The 15,847-nt window shown below is 34.1% G+C and overlaps 2 pseudogenes; both read left to right on the top strand.

Moving 5' to 3' along the window:
- Positions 1-3,075: 3,075 nt before the first annotated feature.
- On the top strand, positions 3,076-3,796 carry LOC116145176 (annotated as a pseudogene).
- Positions 3,797-10,799: 7,003 nt separating this feature from the next.
- On the top strand, positions 10,800-14,094 carry LOC116145175 (annotated as a pseudogene).
- The last annotated feature ends 1,753 nt before the right edge of the window (positions 14,095-15,847 follow it).

Genomic DNA, 15,847 nt, shown 5'->3' with positions numbered 1-15,847 from the left:
ATGAACCCCTAAAAAATACATTACACAAGTTTTGAGGGGTTTTTGACTTTGAGCTAGCCAAATCAGTGCATAATAATCTGACAAGTAAATATTTTAAAACACTCAAAATCAACCTAATTAAAACTGCTCAAAACTAGTTAAAAAAAAAAAAACTCCAATCAGATCATCTAAGGGAGTTCTTCAATACAGAGATTTTGTCACGAACAAATTCAAGTGGTAAAGCATCTCCACCCACGCCAAATTGGCGCAAAAACACCAATTTGGCGTGGGTTGGTACTCCAACCTGCGTCAAACACTGCGCCATTTTGGCGCAGTGCTACAGTGCAGCGCCCGCGCCAAATTTGGCGCGGCACTGTAGCACTGCGCCAAAATGGCGCAGCACTGTAGCATAATAAAAAATATTTTTTTTTAATTTTGTTTTTTTTGTTTTTTAATTTTGTTAAGTTAATTTTATTAAATTTTACACAAAAAATCATACCAAATTTGAGTATTTGTATTTAATTTAATTTGATTATTATTATAATAATGATATATTTAAAAAATGATGACAAATTAAAAATAAACCTTTATTCAATGCAATATTAAACTACATAAACTAAAATAAAATTACAACTAATTTAAAAACACTAAAATTAAAAGAAAATAAACATAAACTAAATAACAATTTAGTATTCCGGTAGATAGTTTCGGATCCAGTAAGATCATCAAATATTGAAAAGAACTTGAGTTATTTTGAGATCCTTGACCTTGTTGTTGAGCTCTTTTTTGCATAATTCTTAATTGCTCATTTGAAAAAACTCACGTAGGCTTGGATCGTTTTAGAATTCAAACCTTAATAAAATTTTGTTATCTTCTCGATATTCTGCCAAAGCCAATTTTTTCATTTGGATTTCATAATTTTGTGTCCGCGCTGAGTTCCCCGATTGAAAATAGCAGCGAGCTGTCGATTCTCTTCTTAATAGTTGCAAAACTTTTAAAACTTCTTATCATTTTTCCTTTTAAATTTGCTTTCTTCACCCCCAATGGGTCGTTGAGCTGAACTACCCCCAATATTTTCATCACTTATGTTTAGAGAATTTGACGATATCACAAGGCATCGATTGGGGAGACTTTGAGTGGGGTCTCTGATTCTTGTGATTCAAACCTACCGGTTTGCCTTTGAAATACTTCTGCGCGTTAACATTATCTGTAAATTTTTCAATATCCTTAAGTAATCCACACATGATCAAATTTGAAACCTTTCCCGAACTTTTATCTTGTGCTAGTAACATTTTGGCTTGAATCATCTACAAAACAATATACATAACGTTAAAATCATTAGATAAAAAAAAAAAAAGCTTGAATGAAATTTAACAATACTCACATATCTTGCTCAGAAGCACACTTGATTCATTTTTCAATTTGACGTCCGCATCCCCTCAATTTGCCAATAGCTTTAAAGATCAGTCGCATTCGACATTGCAAAGATCTTTTGTTTCGAACCTGGTGAGAAACACGGATTTGAACTATTGTAGTCAAGCTCAACTCGGCCAAATTGACACTAGATTGGTTTTATACCTAAAATCGAGTCTTGAAGATATCAGATAAATATGACATAGATGCATGTCTTCTTCTTGTGTACGAAGACTTCGTTGTAGTCATTTTGTAATACAAATGAGAAGATATATGCTTTTTTTTTTTCTAAGAGAGTAGAAGAGATGTGTTCAAAACTAATGTGTTGTATGCCCTTTTATACATATTTTTGAATGGACAACACATATTTTTGAATAACGCCCAATCTCAAAAGTTTGAATGACAACACATCTTTTGAATAAGCCACAAATCTTAAAAGCTGAATGGACAACACATCTTTTGAATAGCCACTAATCTCAAAGCTTGAATGGACAACACATCTTTTTGAATAAACCGCAAAAAATACAATCAAAAGTTTGATGACACACATCTTTTTTAATAAGCCCTAATCTCAAAAGCTTGAATGGACAACACATCTTTTTGAATAAGCTACAAATCTCAAAAGCTTGAATGGACAACACATCTTTTTGAATAAGCCACAAATCTCAAGCTTGAATGGACAACAATCTTTTTGAATAAGCCATAAACTCAAAAGCTGAATGGATAATATCTTTTTGAATAGCCACAAAGCTCAAAGCTTGAATGGACAACACATATTTTTGAATAAGCCATAATCTCAAAAGCTGAATGGACAACGCATCTTTTTGATAACCACAATCTCTTTGAAATGCATTAATTGATCATTTGTGGGAAGACAACTAATTTGAAAATTTAAATTACTATTTTATGGAATTTTACCTTTGTGTTGTTGTTGTTTTTTTTTTTTTTTTTTTGATCATTATATTAGATGTAATGTTTTTCTATATTAATGTAATGTTTATTTGATTAATAAATGCTTAATTCTATTAAATTAGTATATTTTTCAAAATAATTATTATTTAATAAAAATATCATTCCCATATTTAATTATATATACAAAATATGAGTAAAATAGATTAATTGTTGATTATTACATAAAGGAAAAAAAAAGATATTCTAAGGAATATTCTTTTGGTGCAATATTTGGTGTTGGGGTTGGAGATGGAATGTGTTTTGCACTAAATTTGCACCAATTTGGTGCAATTTTGCACCAAATTGGTGCAATGGGTTGGAGATGGTCTAATGCAACATTCATATAAACTACGGACATGACAATTTTTTTTTTTTTTTATTATTTTTTCCTTACTTAATATTTTTTTCTAGTAAATGGGAATTGCTCCATTGGTCTCTTGCTCATAAACCTCATATTAAATATTCAACGTCCCGAAATGATCCATTCTTAATGATCTTGGCCCGAAATGGTTCATTCTTAATTTATTATCACGATTTGTCCCTATCCCGCCCAGCACAAGGAATTTAATAATAGTTAATACACAAATCTAACCAATTCAATGCCTGTAAGTGATTAACCTCTCAAATTTACATTATAAATGTGAATGATCAGAGATATCAAACGTCATAGAGAGAGGAGCTACAAGGAAAAGAGCCACAAAATGAAGGAGAGATCAAGAACTTCACCAAGGTATGGATTTAGCCATTACATGTTTGAGCTATTGTTATCTAATACATCAAGAATCCCAAAGGTTTTTTACGGCTCATCTCCCCCTCCAATTTCTACCTCTTCATCACTCCCCTTTAAGCCTCTCCTCTTTCCATTTCACTGGTGTCACCTCTTTCTTTCTCACATGGCTTGCCAATTTCAAACTCCTCCTCTTTGCCTTTGGTCAAGGCCCCTTATCTCAACCCAATAAACTCTTCCATTTCATCTTGGTAGCTTCTCTTCCCATCGAAATAAAACCAACCGACCCCCAAATCCGAAAAAGACAGAAACCCATCTCCCCAAATCTCCAATCCAATTCAAATATCACATCAAGTTTCTAACTTTATGAACTAGTATCCAAGATTGTACTTCTAGCTATGTTACTCTAGTCTTGACTATTGTCAATAATACATCACTATGCAATCTTAGTCCTTCATTGTTCCAAGTGTATCTTTCACTTGAACTATCCTAACCAAGTGCTACCCTAGCTTGTATTTTTGGCTTTGAGGTCGAGCCACATTCAACAAGCCCTTTCTAGCCACCTCACTACAAAACTTTTGGGGCCATAGATGGGACCTGATGGTCACAATTATTCTCCCCCCACCGTATCAATCCATACGACATTATTTAATCCATATAATCAGACAAGAGTGGCCTCAATATAAGGTGTCATCGTCACATTTTTGTCTCAGGTTTTATGCATGAATGTATTTTCTATCATCTCTTACGTGTGCTTCCCACGTGGGAAGTGACCTGTTTTTTTCGTGTACAAGGGGTACTGTAGCTGTTGAGATTTTCATTAAAAGAACTTAGCCAGCCGATGGCGTTGTCCTCGTTGGTTTCACAACCGTTGGTGTTTGGTTTTCGTGGTAGCGACTTCTATTTGGTTGTTTTTACCTCCTTTAGTAAGAAACAATTATTTGATAACGTTTTGAGGAGTACTTAATTATTGCAAATTGTATAAAAAATGTGTTAAGAATGTAATAGTTAAGTTAGAATAAGTTTAATTGAAAGTATTGTGCCCGAGGAAGATATAAATTATTGTACCATGACTACTATTGTGCACGTAGAGTAATTGATACTTATACGTGCACTTCTTTGCTTTCTTTCATTATGTAGTCAATCTTTTATGTTTTTATGTTTAATTTAAAAAGGTAAATTACATTATTACCTCTATTTACCGAAAATTTCACTTCATTGATTTCATAACTAACGATGTTACTTCTATCTCTGTTAACCTTATTTACATCTCACTTTTAAAATTAAGGGTGAGATTTTAAATTTCAACATCAAGATTGTCTTGGATTTTAGGTTTAAGGTTTACGATAAAGACACTTTCCTCCCTTGATTTCAAAACTAAAAATGCCATTTCTATTATCAAAGTTGGACATTAATATAATATTTGTGAGTTAAACATGAATTCTGTACATCCATTTGGTTGGACTACAAAAATAAGTCCACTAATGCAACCGAATTTATTATGACTAAGGAATGTGGGATAAAATCCCTTGAACAGATAGCTATATATGTTTATTTTATAAGAAACGTTGAATTTTTTCAAGTAATAGGCAAAGAAATGTATATATTTGAGGAAGGGAAGGTGAAAAGTAAAAAACCCATAAAATAATAGTTGAACAGACCAAACATGTAATGTTTTTTTTTCTTTTTCTTGTTGATAAATAACATCAATTTGTTAACCATATCGATTGAGATATAAGTCGAGATATTAATTTTTAATTGTAGTTTTTATTCGAGTTGTATAACTATCAAAATCAATTGTATTATGTTTATTAATTAATAGTTATTAGCTAAAACTTAGATTCGTATAGCCTGGTTGAATTAATGAGATTCAATTATCAGATTCGCATATAAATTATCTACTAAATTTCAGAGATATGTTGAGATTTTTTATGAATTAATAAGAATAATACTTAAAATACAAGTTCTTGTATTCAAATTGACGTAATACGAAATAAATGTAATTGCATGTAAAGTCGATTAAATAACTATTTATAAACATGAATAATGCTGAATAAAAAAAAATATACCACGTAAAATTGTATATATAACATTAGTTACAAAGTACTAGCAAATATACAAATACTAAACCTTATTTGTGCAAACTATTTACATATGGGCGAGTATACCAAGACTCTCTAGTTTATTAAGAAGACGTTGGCTCTTCAATGGCAGATGCCCTAGTGATTTCAAGGTTGTTTTGTGGTGGTGATTGCTATTTGGTTGTTTGTCCCTCCATTGGTTAGATATAATTTTATTGATAAGGTCTAGAGGAGCACTCCATGATTGTAATTATATAAAAAGTGTTAGAATGTCCGATTTGATAATTAAATTAGAATAAGGTTAAACTGAATGTGTTTGTACCCCAGGAAGAAAGGCATTTTTGTACCATATCTACTATTTTAATTACACATAAGATTTTTGTGTGTAACAATACCATTTCTAATTATCAAAGTTGGACATTGATATAATAATTTTTGTGAGCTAAACATGAATAAAAGTCCACTAATGCAACTAAATTTATTATGATTAGGAAAATTGGATGGGTAATTTTTAAATGGTGATTGATAACGAAGATTACAAATCCCTTGAACAAATAGCGATGCTGTTTATTTTAATAATAAAGGTTAAATTTTTCAGGCAGTAGGCAAAGAAATGTAAGAAAATATTTGAGAAAAGTTTTTTTTTTTTTTTTTTTTTTTTTATAAAAGTGAAAACATCTAAAATAGTAATGTTTTTTCTTTTTTTCTAGTTTATAAGTAACTCATTTGTTAAACATATAGATCGAGATAGAAGTCAGAGATTCTAATCTTTTAAGTGTAGTTTTATTTTGAGGTTTTAATACTACCAAATCTATTGTATTATGCTTATTAATTAATATTTATTCTGCTAAAATTTATATTCACATAATCTGATTGAATTAATGAGATTAGATTTGTTATAAATTATCTATTAAATTCTAAATATGTCAAGTTTTTTCTTATGAACTATAGAATAATACTAAATATAGAAAGTCTTGTACTCAAATTGACATAATAAGAAATGAATGAATGTTTGCATGTGAAAGTTCCTCCCTCTGTCCCTCATATTAAACACTCTTGAATAATTCTAAATATAGATTCTTGTATACAATTGACATAATAAGAAATGAATATGATTGCATGTGAAAGGTCCTACTCTGTACCTCATATTAAATACTCCAACATTGAATGTGACTTTCTCTTGGCTTGAAATGGTCCATTCTTAATTTATTTTCAGAAGTCGTCCCCATCCTGCGTACAAAGAAATTAATACCACAACTCTAAACAGTTCAATGCGGATAAGTTAAAGTGATATTGGACACGTAATCTCTTTTTATAAACTTTTCTGCACAATTAACAGTTTGTAATTATTTAGCTATAATTTATGAGATGTGACCCAAATAAGATCTATTAAAGTTACCACGTTATTAAATCAACATCTAATTTATTGATAAAGGTCTTGAGGAACACTCTATGATTGTAAATTATATAAAAGAGTGTTAAGATGTAGGAATTAATATTAAATTAGAATAAGGTTAAATTGAAAGTGTTTTGTATCCCAGGAAGAAAGGCATTTTTGTACCATATCTACTACTTTAATTACCACATAAGAGCTATCAATACAAATGTGCATCTTTCTTCTTCAATATTTTATGTGTTACTGTTTATTTTTATGGAAATTACATTATTAAACTCATGTACGGTATAAGAAATTTCATTTGGTTGATTTTACAAACTATTGACATTACTTCTCCTTTATTTATTTAACATCTCACATTGAAAATTGACGGTGAAATTTTTAGTTTCCAAAATCAAAAACCTTGATTTTGCGTTTAAGGCTCACGCACAAAACAAATTCATTCCTTTGATTTCAAAACTATCATTTCACTTTTATTATCAAAGAAAATAAAACCGAAGATAAATGACACTACTAGTTCTAAAATGAAAGGGTTGAGCTGAAGCCAAGATGACAATACTAGGTTTATAACTTTAAATTATTTTTTGTACAAAAAGCATCAGTTCAAATAAAATTTAAATATGTTCAAAAAACTTGTGTCATGTAAATGCATTGCCTTTAGATCAAAATATCGCCCCCACTCAAAGATTTTATGGTACAAATAATTTATCAAACGTTGAAAATATATTATGTTTTTCTAATTCAATCAGATCTTAATTTGATATTAGAACTTATTGATCATTGATTTGACAAATTGCACCGGCATCAAAAGATACCGCTTGTTGCTTTACTGTAGTCATGTGTACCTTCGACTTGAGTTCACTTCAGACATATGTGCAACCCCGATTCGAGCTATCATTGGGCTTGAGCTTGAACCACAATTCAATGGCCTCACCTGCTGAGCCATAGATGAATCTCATTGTTACAAGTATTCTACGCACCACCGTATACTCTCCTCTATGCTGGGCTTTTATTCACTTGGTGATGTTGTTTTTCCATCCTACATGGCATTTGGCATGCATCGAGGTGGCGGTTAAGTTGGTTTTTGTAGATGCAAAAAATCTACCGTCATGAAAATAGGGTTGTGATCCCGTGAGGTTGAGGTCACTGATATCCTTTAGACGCACACATAGAAGGGCAAGCGTGAAGCTTCCGGAAACACCGAGGTGGTGTTTGCCGTAGGCACTCCGACGCTCAGTCAGCAAGGCTGAAAGAGATTTAATAAGAATTAAGGAGAAGAAGAATTACCAGGAGTCTTGTCGAGGCTAGACTACGCGGAGCGTCGGGTTCTTGGGAGCAAGAACTTAGGAGCAAATAGATGGTTTTGAGTAGTGTAGATTGACTGTCGGGATTTTTTCTTAATGAGGGGCGAGCCTCTGTTTTTTATAATGAACCCAATGGGTTGGAATCCTAGTAGGACATTGAGTCCTCTTTGAGAGATAATCCCTATCATAAAAGAGATATGATTTCTTAACCTTATCAGATTAAGTTTAATAGTTTAAAATAAGTTGGAATCTTAGTAGGACACTAAGTCCTATTTTGGGAGATATCCCTATCAGAAGAGATATGATTTCTTGACCTTATCAGATCAAGTTTAATAGTTTGAGTGAGATTGAAATCTGTAGAAGAGGAAACAGAATGAGATTTTGATTTCCTATTTATACTCTGTTGCAGGCTAATGGGTTGAAACCCAATTTAGCTTAACTTATAGGATAGCCCAACTCATAGAGTGGGTAAGTCGCAAGGTGATTTTAAGCGTAGGCCCAATCGAGATTGGGTTGAGGCCTAGGCCGTGACATGTTTTTTCGTTATTGGCCTCGTCAAGCCCAAGACGATTTTTGGCCCTAACAGTTAGCCCCCCACTCTCTAAGTTAAAGAGTATTTAGCTTAGAGATAGATAAATCGAATGAGTGCAGATTGAGCGATTAGTGATAGCAGCTCGTTAGGTCGATGGATCGTTTGTGTGGATTGGGTCGATGACTTGTCGATTTGAGGTGCAAGAACCCTTCAACCAGTCTAGCTGACTGAATGTGTAGCTTAATGGACCGGTAGGGCCAATTGAAGGTGCAAATCCGTGGATTGAGCAGGTCGATCCGAAGGTGTAAATCTGTGGATTGAGCAGGGCCGATCCGAAGGTGTACGTCGTTTATCAGCAGGCCGATTTGAAGGTGTCCGTATGTTTATCGGCAGGCTGATTTGAAGGTGTCCTCCTTTTTATCGGCCGGCCGATTTGAAGGTGTCCGGCGTTTATCGGGCTGGCCGATTTGAAGGTGTCCGTACGTTTATCGGGCAGGCCGATTGAAGGTGTCCGTCCGTTTATCAGGCCGGTCGATTTGAAGTGTCCGTACGTTTATCGGGCCGACCGATTTGAAGGTGTCCGTACGTTTATCGGGCTGGCCGATTTGAAGGTGTCGTACGTTTATCCGGCAGCCCGATTTGAAGGTGTCCGTACGTTTATGGGCAGGCCGATTTGAAGGTGTCCGTACGTTTATCGGGCCGGTCGATTTGAGGTTTTCATACGTTTTCGGGCCGGTCGATTTGAAGGTGTCCATACGTTTTCGGCAGGCCGATTTGAAGGTGTCCGTACTTTTATCGGGCCGGCCGATTTGAAGGTGTATGCCAAGTAGAGCTTGTATGGAGCTTGCGGTCAAGTCCTGTGATCGACTTGTATTTGAAACCTTGAGGGCTATGTGGCCTAGTCGACGTGATCGACTTTGTAGTTGAAAACATTCGATTGAAGCTGGAGCAGTGACATGCATATGCATGTTTTAAGCAAATAGTTGATTGAGAGTTAATATCCATGATGTGTATTTGTTATGGACTGAATAAAGAGTGAGCTAAATGGAAAAATACGCTGCATGTTAGTAATGGGTCATGATAAAGATTTAACCAAATAGAGTGGTAGTTAAAAGGAGACACGACACATACCTTTCCCCTTCAAGTGCTGCCACTCAGCTTGCTGGATCGAGTAGGGTAGGATACTAGGTTGGAGCTTTGTTGCTTTTAATGCTTTCTGCTTGTGCCTCGGTACTACTACTACTTTGCTTGTTGGTCCAACCGTTGCTGTTGTTTTTATTAGCTATTGCTTCTGCTACATTTGGCGCTGTTGCGTTTGTTTGAGCTGTTCGGAGCTATAGCATTTGTTGTTGCTCCTGTTTTGTATGCTGGTGTTGTTGCTATTCCAAAAATCGCATAGCATATGGTGATGATCTTGTACCATATTGCTGAGGAGACTGCAACTACTTAGGTTGTACGTGTTTTGTTCCCCACTATCCTTTTGAAAATGAGTCGGATCGGAGATGAGCTTGCTGACACTTGGCGTAAATGATTCTACATTCTTCCCACCAGCTTGACTGAGCCGTGTCTAGTGGGGACATCTGTTGACTAATGCTCATAGAGTACGCCTTTGTGACTCTGAGCGTCTTGCACTTGGGGTTGTGTGAAAGTTTGAAAATTTTGCTAAGAGATGATCTGATTTTGAGAACAACTGAGTGGGAAAACAAAGGGTCATGTTTTCCAATGTCCCTTGAATGGCTGCCACTTGTTCAGTTTTGAAAAGTTTGCATTTTTATTTGGTTTGACTTTTGGAGACTTTTCAAAGCTCTTTTTTTCTTGCCTCTTCGTTTTTCTCTTTTCTTTTTCCTCACCCTTCCCTTTATACTCTAGTTGATAAAACATTTGGAAGGTGTCTTTTTCAGGAAAATTCTTCCTCGTTTTTCATTGTTTCTTCTCACGGCTTCCACAATAAAGCTCTTCTTTCCTTTTGATTTCTTGTTTGCCTCTCCATTCTCTTCTGTTCTGCTCTAGTTTGTAGAGAAATTTAGGCTAGTTTGAGTAAGGTTTCATGGGGCTTTTTGGTAGAAGAATTGGTTTTTGGTTTTTTCCTCGGTTTTTTCGAATTTACTGAGCTCTGGAGAAGGATCGATGAGGTTGGGTTTTAAAGTTGTGGCAAATCTCTGTGAAGTTGAATTGGGATTGGATTAAGACTGGTTGAGTTTTAGTTACCTCCCAAAAAGAAATACATATACAAAGTAAGCAGTATCCAACTAATGCATAAACAAATTATGACACAGGAATGTGTTTTGATGCTTCAGTTATCACATTTCAGGCTTAATAGACATATATGATATGTGAATGATTCATAGATACTTTCAATGGTTTAAAATGAAGAAAATAACAAAATTTTCTTACGTGATGAGATTTTCGAGTTACGATGCCAATTGGGGTGAGTTTGTTTCTCTTCTCATGTTGTAATTTTTCGTTGGCAGATGATTGTCAGGGCCCCACGGTGGGCACCAAACTTTAGATGCAAAAATCTACCGTCATGAAAATAGGGTGTGATCTCGTGAGGTTGAGGTCACTGACAATCCGTTAGACCTGCACACATGAAAAGGCAAGCGTGAAGCTTCCGGAAAACACCGAGGTGGTGTTTGCCGTAGGTACTCCGACCTCAAGTCACAAGGCTGAAGAGATTTAATAAGAATTAAGGAGAAGAAGAATACCAGGAGTCTTGTCGGAGCTAGGACTACGGCAGAGGCGTCGGTTCTTGGGAGCAAGAACTTAGGAGTAAATAGATGGTTTTAGTAGTGTAGATTGATTGTCGGAGATTTTTTCTTAATGAGAGGCGAGCCTCTGTTTTTATAATGAACCCAGGGGTTGGAATCCTAGTAGGACATTGAGTCCTCTTTTGAGATAATCCCTATCATAAAAGAGATATGATTTCTTAACCTTATCAGATTAAGTTTAATAGTTTAAATAAGAGTTGGAATCTTAGTAGGACACTAAGTCCTATTTTGGGAGATAATCTCTATCATGAAAGAATATGATTTCTTGACCTTATCAGATCAAGTTTAAATATTTGAGTGAGATTTGAAATCTTAGTAGAAGAAATAGAATAAGATTCTGATTTCCTATTTATACTCTTTTTGCAGGCTAATGGGTTGAAACCCAGTTTAGCTTAACTTAGGATAGCCCAACTCATAAGTGGGTAAGTCGCAAGGTGATTTTAAGCGTAGGCTCAATCAAGATTGGGTTGAGGCCTGAGGCCGTGGACATGTTTATTTCGTTATTGGGTCTCATCAAGCCCAAGACGATTTTTGGCCCACAGTTTTGACAGACAAGTGGCGGTTGCACCGTGGTTTCGGTGTGGTGGTGTTTGTGTCAGGACAGCGTTGTGATTGTTTTGGCCGCAACTATTGAGAAGTGCGGGGATGACAAGTAAGTACCGTAAGAGAGTTTGTCAGAACAAGTTCATACAAATTCGTTAAAACTGACATGAATTCTTTTTTTTTTTTTTTTTTTTTCCTTTACTTTAATATTTTTTTCTAGAATTGGGAAGTGATCTCATGTCTTTTTTTCTCCTTTTCAAATTGAGGGTGAGATTTTTAGATCCCAAAATCAAAAGGTGAGCTTGTCTTGGATTTTAAGTTCAAGGTTTACGCATAAAGATAACTTCACCCTCTTGATTTCAAAAACTACACATACCATTTCTAATTATCAAAGTTGGACATTGATATAATAATTTTTGTGAGCTAAACATAAATAATTCCACTAATGCAACCAATTTATTATGATTAAGGAAATTGGATGCTAATTTTTAAATGGTGATTGATAAGGAAGATTAAAATCCCTTGAACTAAATAGTGATGCATGTTTATTTTATAAGAATGAAGTTAAATTTTTCAGGTAATAGGCAAAGAAATGTAGAAAATATTTGAGAAAAGTTTTTTTTATAAGTGAAAACATCTAAATATGTAATGTTTTTTTCTTTTGTCTAGTTTATAAGTAATCAATTTGTTAACCATATAGTTGAGATATAAAGTCAGATATTCTAATTTTTTAAGTGTAGTTTTTATTTCAAGGTTTTATACTACCAAATATATTGTATTATGTTTATTAATTAATATTTATTCTGCTAAAATTATATTCACTATATGATTGAATTATGAATTAGACTTGTACATAAATTATCTATTAAATTTCAAAAATATGTTAATTTTTTCTATGAACTAATAAGAATAATACTAAACATAGAAATTCTTGTATACAAATTGACATAATAAAAATGATGAATGATTGCATGTGAAAGGTCTCTCTACCTCTGTACCTCAATTAAATGTTCAACATTGAATGTGATTTATCTTGGCTGGAAATTAATTTATCTTCAGAAGTCGTCCCATCCTGCAGTAGAAATTAATAATAATTAATACACAACTCTTAACCAATTCAATGTGACAAGTTAGAATAATGCTACACTTATAACCTCTCTCACAACCCTAACGTGGCAGTTCGCAATTGGTCAATCATAATCTATTGGATGAGACCCAGATAGGACCCATTGTAAGTTGACCAATTAGCTAGCATGTCAGGGTTGTGAGAAAAATTTATGAAAAGAGGTTATGGGTGTAGCATTTTCCTATAAGTTATTAACCCCTTAAATTTAAGTGATCAGAGATCTAATCAAACATAGAGAGAGGAGCTACAAGAGAAGACAAAGAAATGAGGAGAGATCAAGAACTAAGCCAAGGTATGGATTGTAGTCATTACATGTTTGAGCTATTGTTATTTGATAACGTCAGAATCCCAAAGGGTATTTTAAGGCTCATCTCCCTCCTCCCAATCTTCTACCTCTTCATTACTCTCCCTTCAAGCCTCTCCGCTGTCTCTCACTGGTTTCACCTCTTTCTTTCTCGCATGGCTTGCCAACTTCAAACTCCTCCTCTTTGCCTTTGGTCAAGGCCCCTTATCTCAACCCAATAAACTCTTCCATTTCATCTGGCAGCTTCTCTTCCCATCAAAATAAACCAAACCCAACTCCCAATCCAAAATGACATAAACCCATCTCCCCAAATCTCCAATCCATTCGAAAAATACATCAAGTTTCTAACTTTATCAAAATAGTGATCAAAATTGTACTTGTAGTTATGTTACTTCTTATCTACGGCTATCGTGATATATACACACAGGCAATCTTAGTCCTGACTTTTACCGAGTGTGTCTTTTCACTTGAAATTGGCCTGGCAATGTGTGCCACCCTAGCTCATATTTTTGGCTTTGGAGTCGAGCCACAATTCAATAAACCGCATTTAGCCACCTCACTACAAAACTTTTGGGGTCGTAGATGGAACCTAGGGTCACAGATTTCTACGCCTTACCGTATATAATCCAGTACGACATATTTGGCCGTATAATCGAGAAAAGTGGACTCAATATCCAGGTGTCATTATTACTTTGTTGTCTCGGTTTTATGCATGAGATGGTTTTTTATCATCTTTACGTGTGCATCCCACGTGGGAAGTGATGTGTTTTTTTTTGTCCTACAAGGGGTAAGTGTAACTGTTGAGATTTTCATTAAGAAGAACTTAGTCACTCAATGGCAATTGCCCTCGTTGGTTTCAAGGCCGTTGGTGGTGGTGTTCCTGGTGGTGACTGTTATTTGGTTGTTTTTCCCTCCTTTGGTAAGAACAATGCTTTTTATAAAAGTTATGAAGAGTACTTATTTATTGTAAATTATATAAAAAGAGTGTTAAGAATGTAATATTAAGCTAAGATTAAGGTTTAATTGAAGTGTTTGTGCCCAAGAAAGATAGATATTATTGTACCATAAGTACTATTGTACACATAAGAGTTATCGATAATACTGAACTTTCATAAGTACTATTGTACATAAGAGTTATCGATAATACGTGCCCAAGAAAGATGGATATTATTGTACCTAAGTACTATTGTACTATTGTGCATGTAAGAGTTATTGATATTTAATAGGTGCACTTTCTTTCCTTTCTTTCATTATGTAGTCAATCTTTTATGTTCTTAATGTTTAATTTAAAAGGTAACTTACATTATTATTTATTACATCTATTTACAAAAAATTCGCTTCATTGATTTCATAAACTAACGACGTTAGTTCTATCTCTATTACTTTATTTAACATTTCACTTTTAAAATTGAGGGTGAATTTTTTTAGTTTTCAAAATCAAATGGGTGAGATTGTCTTGGACTTAGGTTTAAGGAATTTAGGCATAAAGACAACTTCACTCTCTTGATTTCAAAACTAACAATCACTTTTCTAATTATCAAAGTTGGAAATTTAATAATTTTTGGGCTAAACATTAATTCTGGTACATCAATTTGGTTGGACTACAAAAATAAGTCCACTAGGCAACCAATTTACAAAATACCGAGTCCACTAATGCAACCAATTTATTATGATTGGATGGGTATTTTCGGATGTGATTTGTAAGGAAGATTAAAATCCCTTGAATACCGATGCATGTTTATTTTATAAGAATGAATGTTGAATTTTTCAAGTAATAGGGAAAGAAATGTAATAAAATATTTGAGAAGAGAAGGTGAAAAGTGGAAACATATAAAATAATAGTTGAATATACCAAATATGTAATTATTTTTCTTTTTCATGTTGTAAGTAACATCAATTTGTTAACAGATATAAAGTTGAGATTCTATTTTTTTAAGTGTAGTTTTTATTTGGGGTTTATAACTTCAAAGTCTTGTATATGTTTTATTATTAATACTTATTATGCTAAAACTTAGATTCGTATAATCAGGTTGAATTAATGAGATTCAATTATCAAATTTGTATATAATTATCTACTAATTTAAGAGTATGTTGAGATTTTCTCATGAATTATAAGAATGGGTCCGTTTGTTTAATTATTTTTGCACTATCCTATCCCTATTCTACCAAAATACACATTTATTTCCCTATTGAAAATCCTATTTTATTTTTATTCAATTATTTTTAAACCCCCTAGTTTGTTAATTTAACTAAACACAAAAAAAAAAGTTTAAAAATTGACAAAAACACCCCACCCACCCACTTTTTTCAAATTCCCGCCCACCACTGCCAGAAGGTGCCGAAATTTGGTATAATAGCGTACTACCAGTTGGATCTAGCCGATAGTACACCGATCTATCATTTTTGACTAGATCCGCCGTGGACTAGGCCAGAAAAGCTAGATCTTTGGCGTAGCTGGTCGTCAATGACGGCCAAGATTTGGTCGTCGTTGATGACCAAACATGGCTAGATCATCGGTGGATCTGGCTAGAAATGTCATCTCATGCACAACCGGCTAGATCCAGTTGGTCGTACACGATACAATGACTCTGGCCACCCTCCGGTGGTGGTGGCCAATTGCCAGTATTTAATGGATGGGTGGGGGTATTTTTGTAATTTTTAATGTTTTTATTATAAGGGTGTTTAGTAAATTAACAAACCTATAAGGTGTTTTTCTTAATTTT

The sequence above is a fragment of the Pistacia vera genome, unplaced genomic scaffold (assembly GCF_008641045.1).
Source record: "Pistacia vera cultivar Batoury unplaced genomic scaffold, PisVer_v2 Contig460, whole genome shotgun sequence".
Taxonomy (NCBI): Eukaryota; Viridiplantae; Streptophyta; class Magnoliopsida; order Sapindales; family Anacardiaceae; genus Pistacia; species Pistacia vera.
The sequence above is the reverse complement of the archived record's forward strand: the minus strand, read 5'-3'. Positions and strand labels throughout refer to the sequence as shown.